Source organism: Scyliorhinus canicula, chromosome 14, assembly GCF_902713615.1.
Source record: "Scyliorhinus canicula chromosome 14, sScyCan1.1, whole genome shotgun sequence".
Lineage (NCBI taxonomy): Eukaryota > Metazoa > Chordata > Chondrichthyes > Carcharhiniformes > Scyliorhinidae > Scyliorhinus > Scyliorhinus canicula.
In genome coordinates this window covers 2,205,689-2,219,197 of record NC_052159.1, presented here as the reverse complement: position 1 = coordinate 2,219,197, position 13,509 = coordinate 2,205,689, and the positions used below count along the sequence as shown (strand labels likewise).

The window sequence follows — 13,509 nt, the reverse complement described above, 5'->3', positions numbered from 1 at the left end:
CTACCCATATACCTCAATCCTACCTTCTCCCCATATCCCTCAATCCCACCTTCTCCCCATATCCTCAATCTCACCTTCGCCCCATATCCCTCACTCCCACCTTGTCCCCATATCCCTCAAGACTATATTTTTCCCATATCACTCAAGCCCACCATCTCCCTGTTTCCCTCATAGAATTGTAGAATTTAAAGTGCAGAAGGATGCCTTCAGCCCATCGAGTCTGCACCGGTGCTTGGAAAGAGCACCCTACTTAACCCTATACCTCCACCCTATCCCTGTACCCTAGTAACCCCACCTAACCATTTAGACACGAAGAGCAATTTAACATGGCCAATCCACCTAACCTGTCCTTCTTTGGACAGTGGGAGGAAACTGGAGCACCTGGAGGAAACCCACGCACACAAAGGGAGAAAGTGCAAACTCCACACAGACAACCCCACCTTCCCCACATATTTGGATCCCACATATATTATAACAATATTAGGCGGGAACTGAAGAGCATAGATTGGGGGCGGATGTTTGAGGGTAAATCAACATCTGACATGTGGGAGGCTTTCAAATGTCAGTTGAAAGGAATTCAGGACCGGCATGTTCCTGTGAGGAAGAAGGATAAATACAGCAAATTTCTCGATCCTTGGGTAGCACGGTAGCATTGTGGTTAGCACAATCGCTTCACAGCTCCAGGGTCCCACGTTCGATTCCGGCTTGGGTTACTGTCTGTGCGGAGTCTGCACATCCTCCCCGTGTGTGCGTGGGTTTCCTCCGGGTGCTCCGGTTTCCTCCCACAGTCCAAAGATGTGCAGGTTAGGTGGATTGGCCATGATAAATTGCCCCTAGTGTTGGGTGGGGTTACTGGGTTATGGGGATAGGGTGGAGGTGTTAACCTTGGGTAGGGTGCTCTTTCAAGGAGCCGGTGCAGACTCGATGGGCTGAATGGCCTCCTTCTGCATTGTAAATTCTATATAAATAATGGGGGATATTGTGGGCCTCGTCAAAAAGAAAAAGGAGGCATTTGTCAGGGCTAGAAGGCTGGGAACAGACTAAGCCGGTGGGGAATATAAGGAAAATAGGAAGGAACTGAAGCAAGGAGTCAGGAGGGCTAAAAGGGGTCACAAAAAGTCATTGGCAAATAGGGTTAAGGAAATTCCCAAGGCTTTTTACACGTACATAAAAAGCAAGAGGGTAGCCAGGGAAAAGGTTGGCCCACTGAAGGATAGGCAAGGGAATCTATGTGTGGAGCCAGAGGAAATGGGCGAGGTACTAAATGAATACTTTGCATTAGTACTCACCAAAGGCGAGGAATTGGTGGATGTTGAGTCTGGAGAAGGGTGTGTAGATAGCCTGGGTCACATTGAGATCCAAAAAGACGAGGTGTTGGGCGTCTTGAAAAATATAAGGTGGATAAGTCCCCAGGGCCTGATGGGATCTACCCCAGAATACTGAAGGAGGCGAGAGAGGAAATTGCTGAGGCCGTGACAGAAATCTTTGGATCCTCACTGTCTTCAGGTGATGTCAGAGGACTGGAGAATAGCCAATGTTGTTCCTTTATTTAAGAAGGGTAGCAAGGATAATCCAGGGAACTACAGGCTGGTGAGCCTTACGCCAGTGGTAGGGAAATTACTGGAGAGAATTCTTTGAGACAGGATCTACTCCCATTTGGAAGCAAATGGACGTATTAGTGAGAGGCGGCACGGTTTTGTGAATGGGAGGTCGTGTCTCACTAACTTGATAGAGTTTTTCAAGGAGGTCACAAAGATGATTGATGCAGGTAGGGCAGTGGATGTTGTCTATATGGACTTCAGTAAGACCTTTGACAAGGTCCCTCATGGCAGACTGGTACAAAAGGTGAAGTCACACGGGATCAGGGGTGAGCTGACAAGGTGGATACAGAAGTGGCTCGGTCATAGAAGGCAGAGAGTAGCAATGGAAGGGTGCTTTTCTGATTGGAGGGCTGTGACTAGTGGTGTTCCGCAGGGATCAGTGCTGGGACCTTTGCTGTTCGTAGTGTATATTAATGAATTGGAGGAAAATGTAACTGGTCTGATTAGTAAGTTTGTGGACGACACAAAGGTTGGAGGAATTGCGATAGCGATGAGGAATGTCAGAGGATACAGCAGGGTTTAGATTGTTTGGAGACTTGGGCAGTGAGATGGCAGATGGAGATTAATCCAGACAAATGTGAGGTAATGCATTTTGAAAGGTCTAATACAGGTAGGGAATATACAGTGAATGGTAGAACCCTCAAGAATATTGACAGTCAGAGAGATCTAGGAGAACAGGTCCACAGGTCACTGAAAGGGGCAACACAGGTGGAGAAGGTAGTCAAGAAGGCATACGGCATGTTTGCCTTCATTGGCCGGGGCATTGAGTATAAAAATTGATAAGTCATGTTGCAGCTGTATAGAACCTTGTAAGAAGTCTTACAACACCAAGTTAAAGTCCAACAGGTTTGTTTCAAACACGAGCTTTCAGAGCACTGCTCCTTCCTCAGGTGAATGGAATATATGGAATGGAATCAGGTGTATAGAACCTTAGTTAGGCCACACTTGGAGTATAGTGTTCAATTCTGGTCGCCACACTACCAGAAGGATGTGGAGGCTTTAGAGAGGATGCAGAGGAAATTTACCAGGATGTTGCCTGGTACGGAGGGCATTAGCTATGAGGAGCGGTTGAATAAACCCGGTTTGTTCTCACTGGAACGAAGGAGGTTGAGGGGCGAACTTTTAGAGGTCTAAAAAATTATGAGGGGCATAGACAGAGTGGATAGTCAGAGACTTTTTCCCAGGGTAGAGGGGTCAATTACTCGGGGGCACAGGTTTAAGGCGCGAGGGGCAAGGTTTAGAGGAGATGTACGAGGCAAGTTTTTTACACAGAGGGTAGTGGGTGCCTGGAACTCGCTGCCGGAGGAGGTGGTGGAAGCAGGGACGATAGTGACATTTTAGGGGCATCTTGACAAATACATGAATAGGATGGGAATAGAGGGATATGGACCCCAGAAGTGTAGAGGATTTTAGTTTAGACGGGCAGCATGGTCGGCACATGCTTGGAGGGCCGAAGGGCCTGTTCCTGTGCTGTACTTTTCTTTGTTCTTTTGTTCTTTGTTCTCTCCCTATCACTTGTGAGGATACTGTTGTAAAACCTTTCTGTTCTGTGTTTCCTTTTTAATTCCTGTCCCACTGACTGCCTTCAATCTACAACCTTCTTGTTAGCTGCTGCAATATTGGGATTTTTGCTTAAGCTACAGACTTTGGAAAAACTGAAACATTCTTGATCTCATGGACTAGCCCATGACTTCCCCTTTAGGTTCTGTGGCAGAGCCCGTAATATCAGTTTGATAGACTTGGCAAGCAATCAGTGAATCTGGAATTCTGCGTCATCTCCAGTTGTTGGTTGCGATTGGTGGAGCCATTCAGAATCTTCCAGAAGAAAGGCGGGTCATGCAAAGAGCTCCATTTTGTCCTGAGGTTTTTGAGAAGACACAGACAGGAAGCAGCTGGAAGACCCTCTACCAGGTGATTGAAAAAGTTCAGAGCCAGACCTGTGTAGTCATTTAAAAGACGCAGGCCACAGTTATATCCGTGAAGGGAACCTCCACAGCAGCTGGGGCTCGAATCACTAGCTTGCGGAGCACTGCTCCTTCCTGAGGTGAATGAAGACGTATGTTCCAGAAACATATATATAGACAAAGTCAAAGATGCAAGACAATGCTTTGAATGAGAGCGTTTGCAGGTAATTAAGTCTTTACAGATCCAGAGCCAGGACAGTTGGTACGCCCCGAAAGCCATTGATTTGAAACCTGTTGGACTGTAACCTGGTGTTGTAAGACTTCTTACTGTATCCTCCCAAGTGACTCTAGCAAACCTCCCAGCCAGGATATTTGTGTCCCTCCAGTTTAGATGCAACCCGTCCTTCTTGTACAGGTCCCGGAAGATCCCAATAATCCATATATATAAAACCCTTCCTCCTACACCACCAGTTTAGCCACGTGTTTAGCTGCACTATCCTCCTATTTCTGGCCTCACTGGCACGTGGCACAGGGAGTAATCCTGAGATTACAACCCCAGAGGTCCTGCTTTTTTACCTTCATGCCTAACTCCCTGAACTCCTTCTGCAGGACCTCATCACTTTTCCTGCCTATGTTGTTAGTACCTATGTGTACTACGACCTCTGGCTGTTCACCCTCCCCCTTCAGGATGTCCTGTGTTCGTTCAGAGACATCTTTGACCCTGGCACCAGGGAGGCAACACACCATCCTGGAGTCTCTTTCACGTCCACAGAAGCGCCGGTCTGTGCCCCTTACTATAGAGTCTCCTATAACTTACCCTCCCCTGCTGAGCAACAGAGCCAGTTGTGGTGCCACTACTCTGGCTGCGGTTATTTTCCTCTGATAGGCTATCTCCTACAACAGTTTCCAAAACGGAATACCTGTTAGAGAGGTGGGCTGCACTGACTGCCTGCCCTTTGTCACGGTCACTCATCTCTCTGCCTGCACCTTGAGTTTGACCACATCTCTGTAACTCCTATCTATGACGCTTTCCGCCACCTGCATGCTCCTAAGTGCATCCAATTGCTGCTCCAACCGAATCATGCGGTCTGTGAGGAGCTGCCATTGGTTACACACTTCCTGCAGGCATAGTTGACCGGAACGCTGGAAGTGTCACGGATCTCCCACATCACACAGGTAGAGCACTTCATCCTGCTGAGTAACATTTAAGCTCTAATTAATTAATTTAAAATAAATACTTATTAAATGATTATTAGATTAAGTTACAATTAACTATATGGTCCCTGGCGCTATGTTCCTACTGTAAATTAAATGCTAAATATTAATCTCTGCCCTCAGGTTTAGTTTCTCCTCTACTTGTTAATTAATTAGTTTAATTAATTTTTTTCTTTTTTTAAAATTTCACATAGATTCCCTGCCAGCCAATCAGGCCAAACTTTACCGTGACGTTAACTCCCAGCTTTTCCTCGCCACAGTTTGAAAACACAGAGAGACACAGACACACAGAGAGACACAGACACACAGAGAGACACAGACACACAGAGAGACACAGACACACAGAGAGACACAGACACACAGAGAGACACAGGCACACAGAGATAGACACAGGCAGACACAGAGAGACACAGACACACACAGAGAGAGACACAGGCACACAGAGAGACACAGTCACAAATACCACTTACCTTCTCAGACAGCTCTCCAGATTTTGCTCGGCAACATGCCCGATTTGAAGGACTTGCCTACCTTACCTGCTACTCGCCAATCAGCTCTCTCCCTTGTAGCGACCTGCAGCAGGGCAAGGCCACTCACTGGAAATTTGAGTGTAACAAATCAAGGGATAAAAAGCACTTCATCCCAGCCTCAAATTCCCCCCTGGCTTCAAATTCCCAGCTCCCAAACTCACCCTTCGATGTGTCTTCTCTGTCTCACTGGGAGTGTGCAAAGCTCAAATTGTATTTACCCCGTCTTAATCAATACCTTGGTCTGCCTTTGCTGAATGTAATAATAATAATCTTTATTAGTGTCACAAGTAGGCTCACATTAACACTGCAATGAAGTTACTGTGAACTCGCCACATTCCGGCGCCTGTTCGGGTACACAGAGGGAGAATTCAGAATGTCCAATTCACCTAACAGCACGTCTTTCAGGATTTGTGGGAGGAAACCAACACAGGCACGGAACGTGCAGACTCCGCGCACAGTCAGTCACCCAAGCCGGGAATCAAACCTGGGTCCCTGGCAGAGTGAAGCAACAATGCTAATCACTATTTTAAGCCATTCCCAATCCTCAGGTCTATTGCTTTTTCTTGTTAATTTGCAGGCCCCTTCTTTGATTCTAATACTATCTCGAATTTCCCTTGTAAGCCATGGTTTGGCCACAGTTCCCGTTCTACTCTTGTGCCAAATAGAAATAAACAACTTTTGGAATTATGAGAGGTATGGACAGGGTGGATAGCAACAAGCTTTTTCCAAGAGTGGGGGTGTCAATTACAAGGGGTCACGATTTCAAGGTGAGAGGGGGAAAGTTTAAGGGAGATGTGCGTGGAAAGTTTTTTACGCAGAGGGTGGTGGGTGCTTGGAATGCTTTGCCAGCGGAGGTGGTAGAGGCGGGCACGATAGCATCATTTAAGATGCATCTGGACAGATATATGAACGGGCGGGGAACAGAGGGAAGTAGATCCTTGGAAAATAGGCGACAGGTTTAGATAAAGGATCTGGATCGACGCAGGCTGGGAGGGCAGAAGGGCCTGTTCCTGTGCTGGAATTTTCTTTGTTCTTTGTATTTGTTCCTTGAATGCTGCCATTCCTTTCAGTAATGTTTCCCTGTCCATCATAGCCAGCTCATGCCTCACACCATCATAATTACCTTTACTGAGATTCAGGACCCTGGTCTCAGAATCAACTACCTCACAATCCACCTTGATAAAGAATTCAACCATATTATGGTCACTCATCCCCAAAGGTTCTCCCACAACTAGATTACCAACTAATCCTTTCTCATTGCACAACACCAGTTCAAGACGGCCTGTACTCTTCTTGGGTCCTTCACATATTAGTGCAGAAAACCACCCCATATACACTCCATATAAATTCCTCCTCTATTGTGCTGTGACTAATTTGACTCACCCAATCTTGTGCAGATTAAAGTCACCCAAAATGACAGATGTTCCTTTCGCACATTCATCTGTGATTTCTAATGGTATTACCAACATTACCACCGCAGTTTGGTGGTCTGTATGCCACCCTGGTTAATGTTTTTTGCCCTGTGGTGTTTATTAACTCAACACAGACAGATTCCACATCATCTGTGCTAATATCTTTCCTCAATATTGTATCAATATCTTCTTTAATAAACAATGCAACTCCACCACCTTTTCCTTTCTGTCTGTCCTTCCTAAAAACTGAATAGCCTCAATGTTTAGTTCCCACCCTTGGTCACCTTGAAGCCATGTCTCCATAATCCCAACCATATCATATCTCTTTACATCTGTTCTGGTCGGATGGCCTGATTTATATTACAAAAACACTTGTAGCTAAAGCTATAAATGACATATTACCATTAACTGTGGGTCAAATATATACCAAACAACAGATGAATAACAGTATGAACATGTACAAGCAACCTGTCTCCCAACTTCCCAGTCAGTCTGAAGTCACTGACTCTAACATTCACTTATATACCAATGACACTCCTAGTGTCAATCGGTGAACTGCAACACAACCATGATATTACTGCAACATTTATCTGCACAACTAATTCATCCATTTTATTTTGAATGCTCCAAGTATTCGGGTACAAAATCTTAAGGCCTGTCCTTTTAATGTTTATTGACCCCCCCCCCCCCCCCCCCCCCAAAAGGACATCAGCCCCGGTCCTGCATTGGTGTAACCTGCTCACTTTGTACATCTCTTCCACCAAGAAAGATATTTTTCTTCTTTTCTTCTCACAAAGCTGAGATAGATGTACCCTCTCTCGTCTTCTAAAACCAACTGCTTCTAGCAGAGCTGGGAGAGCTGCCTCCCCTCTCACTACCTCTCACTACCTATCTCCAACTGCAAGCAAATTAGCAAAACTAACATTTAAAAGCTGCTCTACCGTACAACACCCCAGTTGCTTAGCAACCACTGCTGGTTTATTTATTCTTCATGCCATAGCCCTCTCTCAGCACAATAGAATCACAATTGGAATTGAAACCAACCCCCACACAAACAAACACCTTTGTCCAGCATGAATCTGACCATATGTTTTACCCTTCCAGACACAGAAACATTAAATTAAACCTACTAAAACTATGCCTTATTTCTAATATTTACCAATACAAATATAAATCCCTGAGAACACCTTTATTTTCCCAACACTACACACTGGTCAGACCATATCTGGAACACTGTCTGTGCTCCGGATCCCATACCTCTGGAAGGAGATACTGGCCTTGGCCATCTGGGGCCATCTCTCTCCCCAGCCTCTCCCCAGTCTCTCTCCCCCAGACTCTCTCCCCAGTCTCTCTCCCCCAGACTCTCTCCCCAGCCTCTCCCCAGTCTCTCTCCCTCAGACTCTCTCCCCCAGTCTCTCTTCCCCCAGACTCTCTCCCCAGTCTCTCTCCCCCAGACTCTCTCCCCCAGACTCTCTCCCCCAGGCTCTCTTCCCCCAGTCTCTCTCCCCCAGACTCTCTTCCCAGTCTCTCTCCCCCCAGACTCTCTCCCTCAGACTCTCTCCCCCAGTCTCTCTCCCCCAGACTCTCTCCCCCAGTCTCTCTCCCCCAGTCTCTCTCCCCAGTCTCTCTTCCCCCAGACTCTCTCCCCCAGACTCTCTCCCCCAGACTCTCTCCCCCAGACTCTCTCCCCCAGTCTCTCTCCCCCAGTCTCTCTCCCCCAGTCTCTCTCCCCAGTCTCTCTCCCCCAGACTCTCTTCCCCAGACTCTCTCCCCCAGTCTCTCTCCCCCAGTCTCTCCCCCAGACTCTCTCCCCCAGACTCTCCCCCAGTCTCTCTTCCCCCAGACTCTCTCCCCCCAGTCCTCTCTCCCCAGCCTCTCCCCAGTCTCTCTTCCCCAGACTCTCTCCCCCCAGTCTCTCCCCCCCAGTCTCTCTCCCCCAGTCTCTCTCCCCCAGTCTCTCTCCCCCAGACTCTCTCCCCCAGACTCTCTCCCCCAGACTCTCTCCCCCAGACTCTCTCCCCCAGACTCTCTCCCCCAGTCTCTCTCCCCCAGACTCTCTCCCCCAGTCTCTCTCCCCAGTCTCTCTTCCCCAAACTCTCTCCCCCCAAACTCTCTCCCCCAGTCTCTCTCCCCCCAGTCTCTCTCCCCCCCAGTCTCTCTCCCCCCCAGTCTCTCTCCCCCAGTCTCTCTCCCCCAGTCTCTCTCCCCAGTCTCTCTCCCCCAGTCTCTCTCCCCCCAGTCTCTCTCCCCCAGTCTCTCTCCCCCAGTCTCTCTTCCCCCAGACTCTCTCCCCCAGTCTCTCTTCCCCCAGTCTCTCTTCCCCCAGTCTCTCTTCCCCCAGTCTCTCTTCCCCCAGTCTCTCTTCCCCCAGTCTCTCTTCCCCCAGTCTCTCTCCCCCAGACTCTCTCCCCCAGTCTCTCTTCCCCCAGACTGTCTCTCCCCAGTCTCTCTCCCCCAGACTCTCTCCCCAGTCTCTCTTCCCCCAGACTCTCTCCCCAAGTCTCTCTCTCTCTCTCTCTCTCTCTCTCTCTGTCTCTCTCTCTCTGTCTCTCTCTCCCTCTCCCTCTCTGTCTCTCTCACTCTGTCTCTCTCTCTGTCTCTCTCTATCTCTCTCTCTCTCTCTCTCTGTCTCTCTCTCTCACTCTCCCTCTGTGTGTCTCTCTCCCTCTCTCTCTCTCTCTCTCTGTCTCTCTCTCCCTGTCTCCCTCTCCCTCTCTGTCTCTCTCTGTCTCTCTCTCTCCCTCTGTCTCTCTCTCTCTCTCTGTCTCTCTCCCTCTCAGCTTAATGTTCCTTTCAAACTCCAAGACCTCCTATTGGCCCTTCAGCTTTGAGAGCCCACTCACCATCAATCCTTAACGGAATGGCCACTAATTGACCAGCTCGGGAAAAATGACAGCCAGGCACCTGTTCAATGCTGGGTCAAGACACCCACTTAACCCGCATAGCAGAGCCCTATCCCAAAACCCAAACTCTGGCCCCCATCTCACCTCATGTTGAAACAGGCCCAAGGGGCTGAAGGCCTCCTGCTGTTGCTGTACCTTGGAAAGGTCATGGGAAACTACCAAATGCCGATGGGCCCTTTACCCCCGGATCAGAGTCGGCTGATGAGGAGAGAAATTTGGAAAATAATTAAGTTGTATTGTGGCTTCTCTTTGTGCAGGATTTGATGTGCAATTGTACAGAAAACAATTGTACAAAACGTTTGGACCAAATACTGACTATGACCTGAAGGGAAAACCTAAAGCACAGGACCAGGTTCAGACAGGAGGATACAGAAATGCTTCAATTAAGGCGTTCCTGACTGCGTATGAAGCAACAAAGGAAAAAACGGGACTCTCCCCTGATCCACAGGTAAACTCCAGAAAAAGTCAAAGCTCCAGCCCGTTCAAACTGGGCGCGTACTTACTCCATTTTTACAAATGTATTCTCTCACAGAACAGGTTATTGCCCATCCCTAATTGCCCTTCAGAGGGTGGTGGTGAGCTGCCTTCTTCAACTGCCGCAGTCCACGTAGTGTAGGTCCAACAACTGTGCTGTCAGGGAAGAATTTCCAGGATTTTGACCCAGCGACAGTGAAAGAATGGATTGATCAGTGGAAAACTGGGAATAAGTCATACAAACATACAAATGTGGAGCTGGACATTTGGCCCCTCGGGCCTGCTCCACCACTCAGTAAGGTCTGGATTTTGTCAAGTCTCCTTGCATCAGTTCAACCAGGAGCAAGGAAATCTCCTGCCAATGATTATTGTGTCACCCCCCCACCACCACACCCTCTTCAGCTGGTGGATCAGTACTCCTCCATGTCAAACACCACTTGAAGGAAGAACTGAGGGTGGCAAGGGCACAGAATGTACTCTGGGTGGGGACTTCAGTGTCCATAATCAAGAGTGACTCGAACACCACCACAGACCGAACTGGCCCGGATCCTAAAGGACAGAGCTACTCGTAATAATAATTCACCTGAGGAAGGAGCAGTGCTCCGAAAGCTAGTGATTTGAAACAAATCTGTTGGACTTTAACCTGGTGTAAGACTTCTTACTGTGCTCACCCCAGTCCAACGCCGGTATCTCCACATCAGTGATAATAATAATCTTTATTATTGTCACCAGTAGGCTTACATTAACACTGCAATGAAGTTACTGTGAAAAGCCCCTAGTCGCCACACTCCGGCGCCTGTTCAGGTACACAGAGGGAGAATTCAGAATGTCCAATTCACCAAACAGCACGTCTTTCAGGACTTGTGGGAGGAAATCGGGGCATCCGGAGGAAACCCACGCAGACACGGGGAGAACGTGCAGACTCTGCACAGACAGTGACCCAAGCCGGGAATTGAACCTGGCACCCTGGCGCTGCGAAGCAACAGTGCTAACCACTATGCTACTGTGACTGGGACCGCAGCAGGTGGTGAGGGAACCAACAAGAGGGGAAAACATACTCGACCTCATCCTCCCCAATCTGCCTGCTGCAGATGCCTCTGTCCATGACAGTATCGGGAGAAGTGACCACCGCACAGTCCTTGTGGAGACAAAGTCCCGTCTTCACATTAAGGATACCCTCCATCGTGTTGTGTGGCACTACCACCATGCTCAATGGGATAGACTTCAAACAGATCTAGCAACTCAACACTGGGCATCTATGAAGCGCTGTGGGCCATCAGCAGCAGAATTGTATTCAACCACAATCTGTAACCTCATGACCCAGCATATCCCCCACTCTACCATTACCCCCCAGCCAGGGGATCAACCCTGGGTCAATGAAGAGAGCAGGAGAACATGCCAGGAGCAACATCAAGATGGTCCATCTCAGGTCCCCAACATCAACATCAGTCTTCAGACAACTGAATTCACTCCATGTGATATGAAGAATGGCTGAAGGCCCTGGATACGGCAAAGGCTCTGGGCCCTGACAATATCCCAATAATAATACTGAAGACTTGTGCTCCAGAACTTGCCGCACCCCTAGCCCAGCTGTTCCAGTACAGCTACAACACTGGCATCTACCTGGCAATGTGGAAAATTGCCCAGGTGTGTCCTGTACACAAGAAACAGGACAAATCCAACCCAGCCAATTACCACCCTATCAGTCTACTCTCCATCATCAGCAATGTGATGGAGGAGTCATCAACAGTGTTATCAAGCTGATGGCTGATATGTTTCTCATCCCCATTCTCCTGCTTTCTTCCCGTAACCCCTGATCCCCTTATTATTCAAGAACCTATCTATCTCTGTCTTAAAGACACTCAGTGATTTGGCCTCCACAACCTTCTGCGGCAAAGAGTTCCACAGATTCACCACCCTCTGGCTGAAGAAATTCTTCCTTATCTCTGTTTTAAAGGATCGTCCCTTTAGTCATATTAATACTGTGGCTACCAGGGAAGGTCAAAGATTAGGAAATGACAGATTCTGGACATTTTCCAGGCTTGGGCTGACAAGTGGCAAGTTACTTTTGTGTCAGACAATGACCATCTCTAACAAGAGAGAATCCAATCATCTTCATTTGCTTGATATTCAATGCATTGTCGAATCCCCATGCTGGAAGTCACAATTGATCAGAAACTGATCTGCCACATAATTATTGTGGCTACAAGAGCAGGTTAGCGGCTAGGAATCCTCAAGGAACTCATCTCCTGACCCCCCCAAATCCTGCCCACTGTCTACAAGGGAAAGTCAGAATGTCACGGAATAATCTGCACTTAGGTAGATAGATAGAATAGATAGAACAGTACAGCACAGAACAGGCCCTTCGGCCCTCGATGTTGTGCCGAGCATTGTCCGAAACCAAGATCAAGCTATCCCACTCCCTGTCATTCTGGTGAGCTCCATGTGCCTAACCAATAACCGCTTGAAAGTTCCTAAAGTGTCCGACTCCACTATCACAGCAGGCAGTCCATTCCACACCCTAACCACTCTCTGAGTAAAGAACGAACCTCGGACATCCCTCCGATATCTCCCACCCTGAACCTTATAGTTATGTCCCCTTGTAACAGCTACATCCACCCGAGGAAATAGTCTCTGAATGTCCACTCTATCTATCCCCCTCATCATCTTATAAACCTCTATTAAATCGCCTCTCATCCTCCTCCGCTCCAAAGAGAAAAGCCCTAGCTCCCTCAACCTTTCCCCATAAGACCTATCCTGCAAACCAGGCAGCATCCTAGTAAAAAGGAGAAAAGCAAATTACTGCAGATGCTGGAATCTGAAACGAAAGGGAAAATGCTGGAAAATCTCAGCAAGTCTGGCAGCATCTGCAGGGAGAGAAAAGAGCGAACGTTTCGAGTCCGATGACTCTTTGTCCTAGTAAATCTCCTTTGCACCCTTTCCAATGCTTCCACATCTGAGGTGATCAGAACTGCACACAATACTCCAAATGTGGTCTCACTAGGGTCATGTACAGTTGCAGCATAACCCCGCGGCTCTTAAACTCAAGCCCCCTGTTAATAAACGCTAACACACTAGAAGCCTTCTTCACGGCTCTATCCACTTGAGTGGCAACCTTCAGAGATCTGTGGACATGAACCCCAAGATCTCTCTGTTCCTCCACATTCCTCAGAACCCTGCTGTTGACCCTGTAATCCGCATTCAAATTTTTTCCACCAAAATGAATCACCTCGCACTTATCAGGGTTAAACTCCATCTGCCATTTTTTGGCCCAGCTCTGCATCCTGTCAATGTCTCTTTGCAGCCTACAACAGCCCTCCACCTCATCCACTACTCCACCAATCTTGGTGTCATCAGCAAATTTACTGACCCACCCTTCAGCCCCCTCCTCCAAGTCATTGATAAAAATCACAAAAAGCAGAGGACCCAGCACTGATCCCTGTGGTACACCGCTGGTAACTGGTCTCCAG

General features: G+C 48.1%; 1 protein-coding gene across 1 annotated transcript in view; it reads left to right on the top strand.

Moving 5' to 3' along the window:
* Positions 1-3,215: 3,215 nt before the first annotated feature.
* Positions 3,216-13,509, top strand: part of selenoj (selenoprotein J) — a 51,588-nt gene continuing 41,294 nt past the window's right edge. Inside the window, exons 1-2 of the mRNA XM_038818890.1 lie at positions 3,216-3,512; positions 9,823-10,013. The gene's annotated coding sequence lies outside the window, so the exon portion shown is untranslated. The remainder of the gene's footprint in view (positions 3,513-9,822; positions 10,014-13,509) is intronic.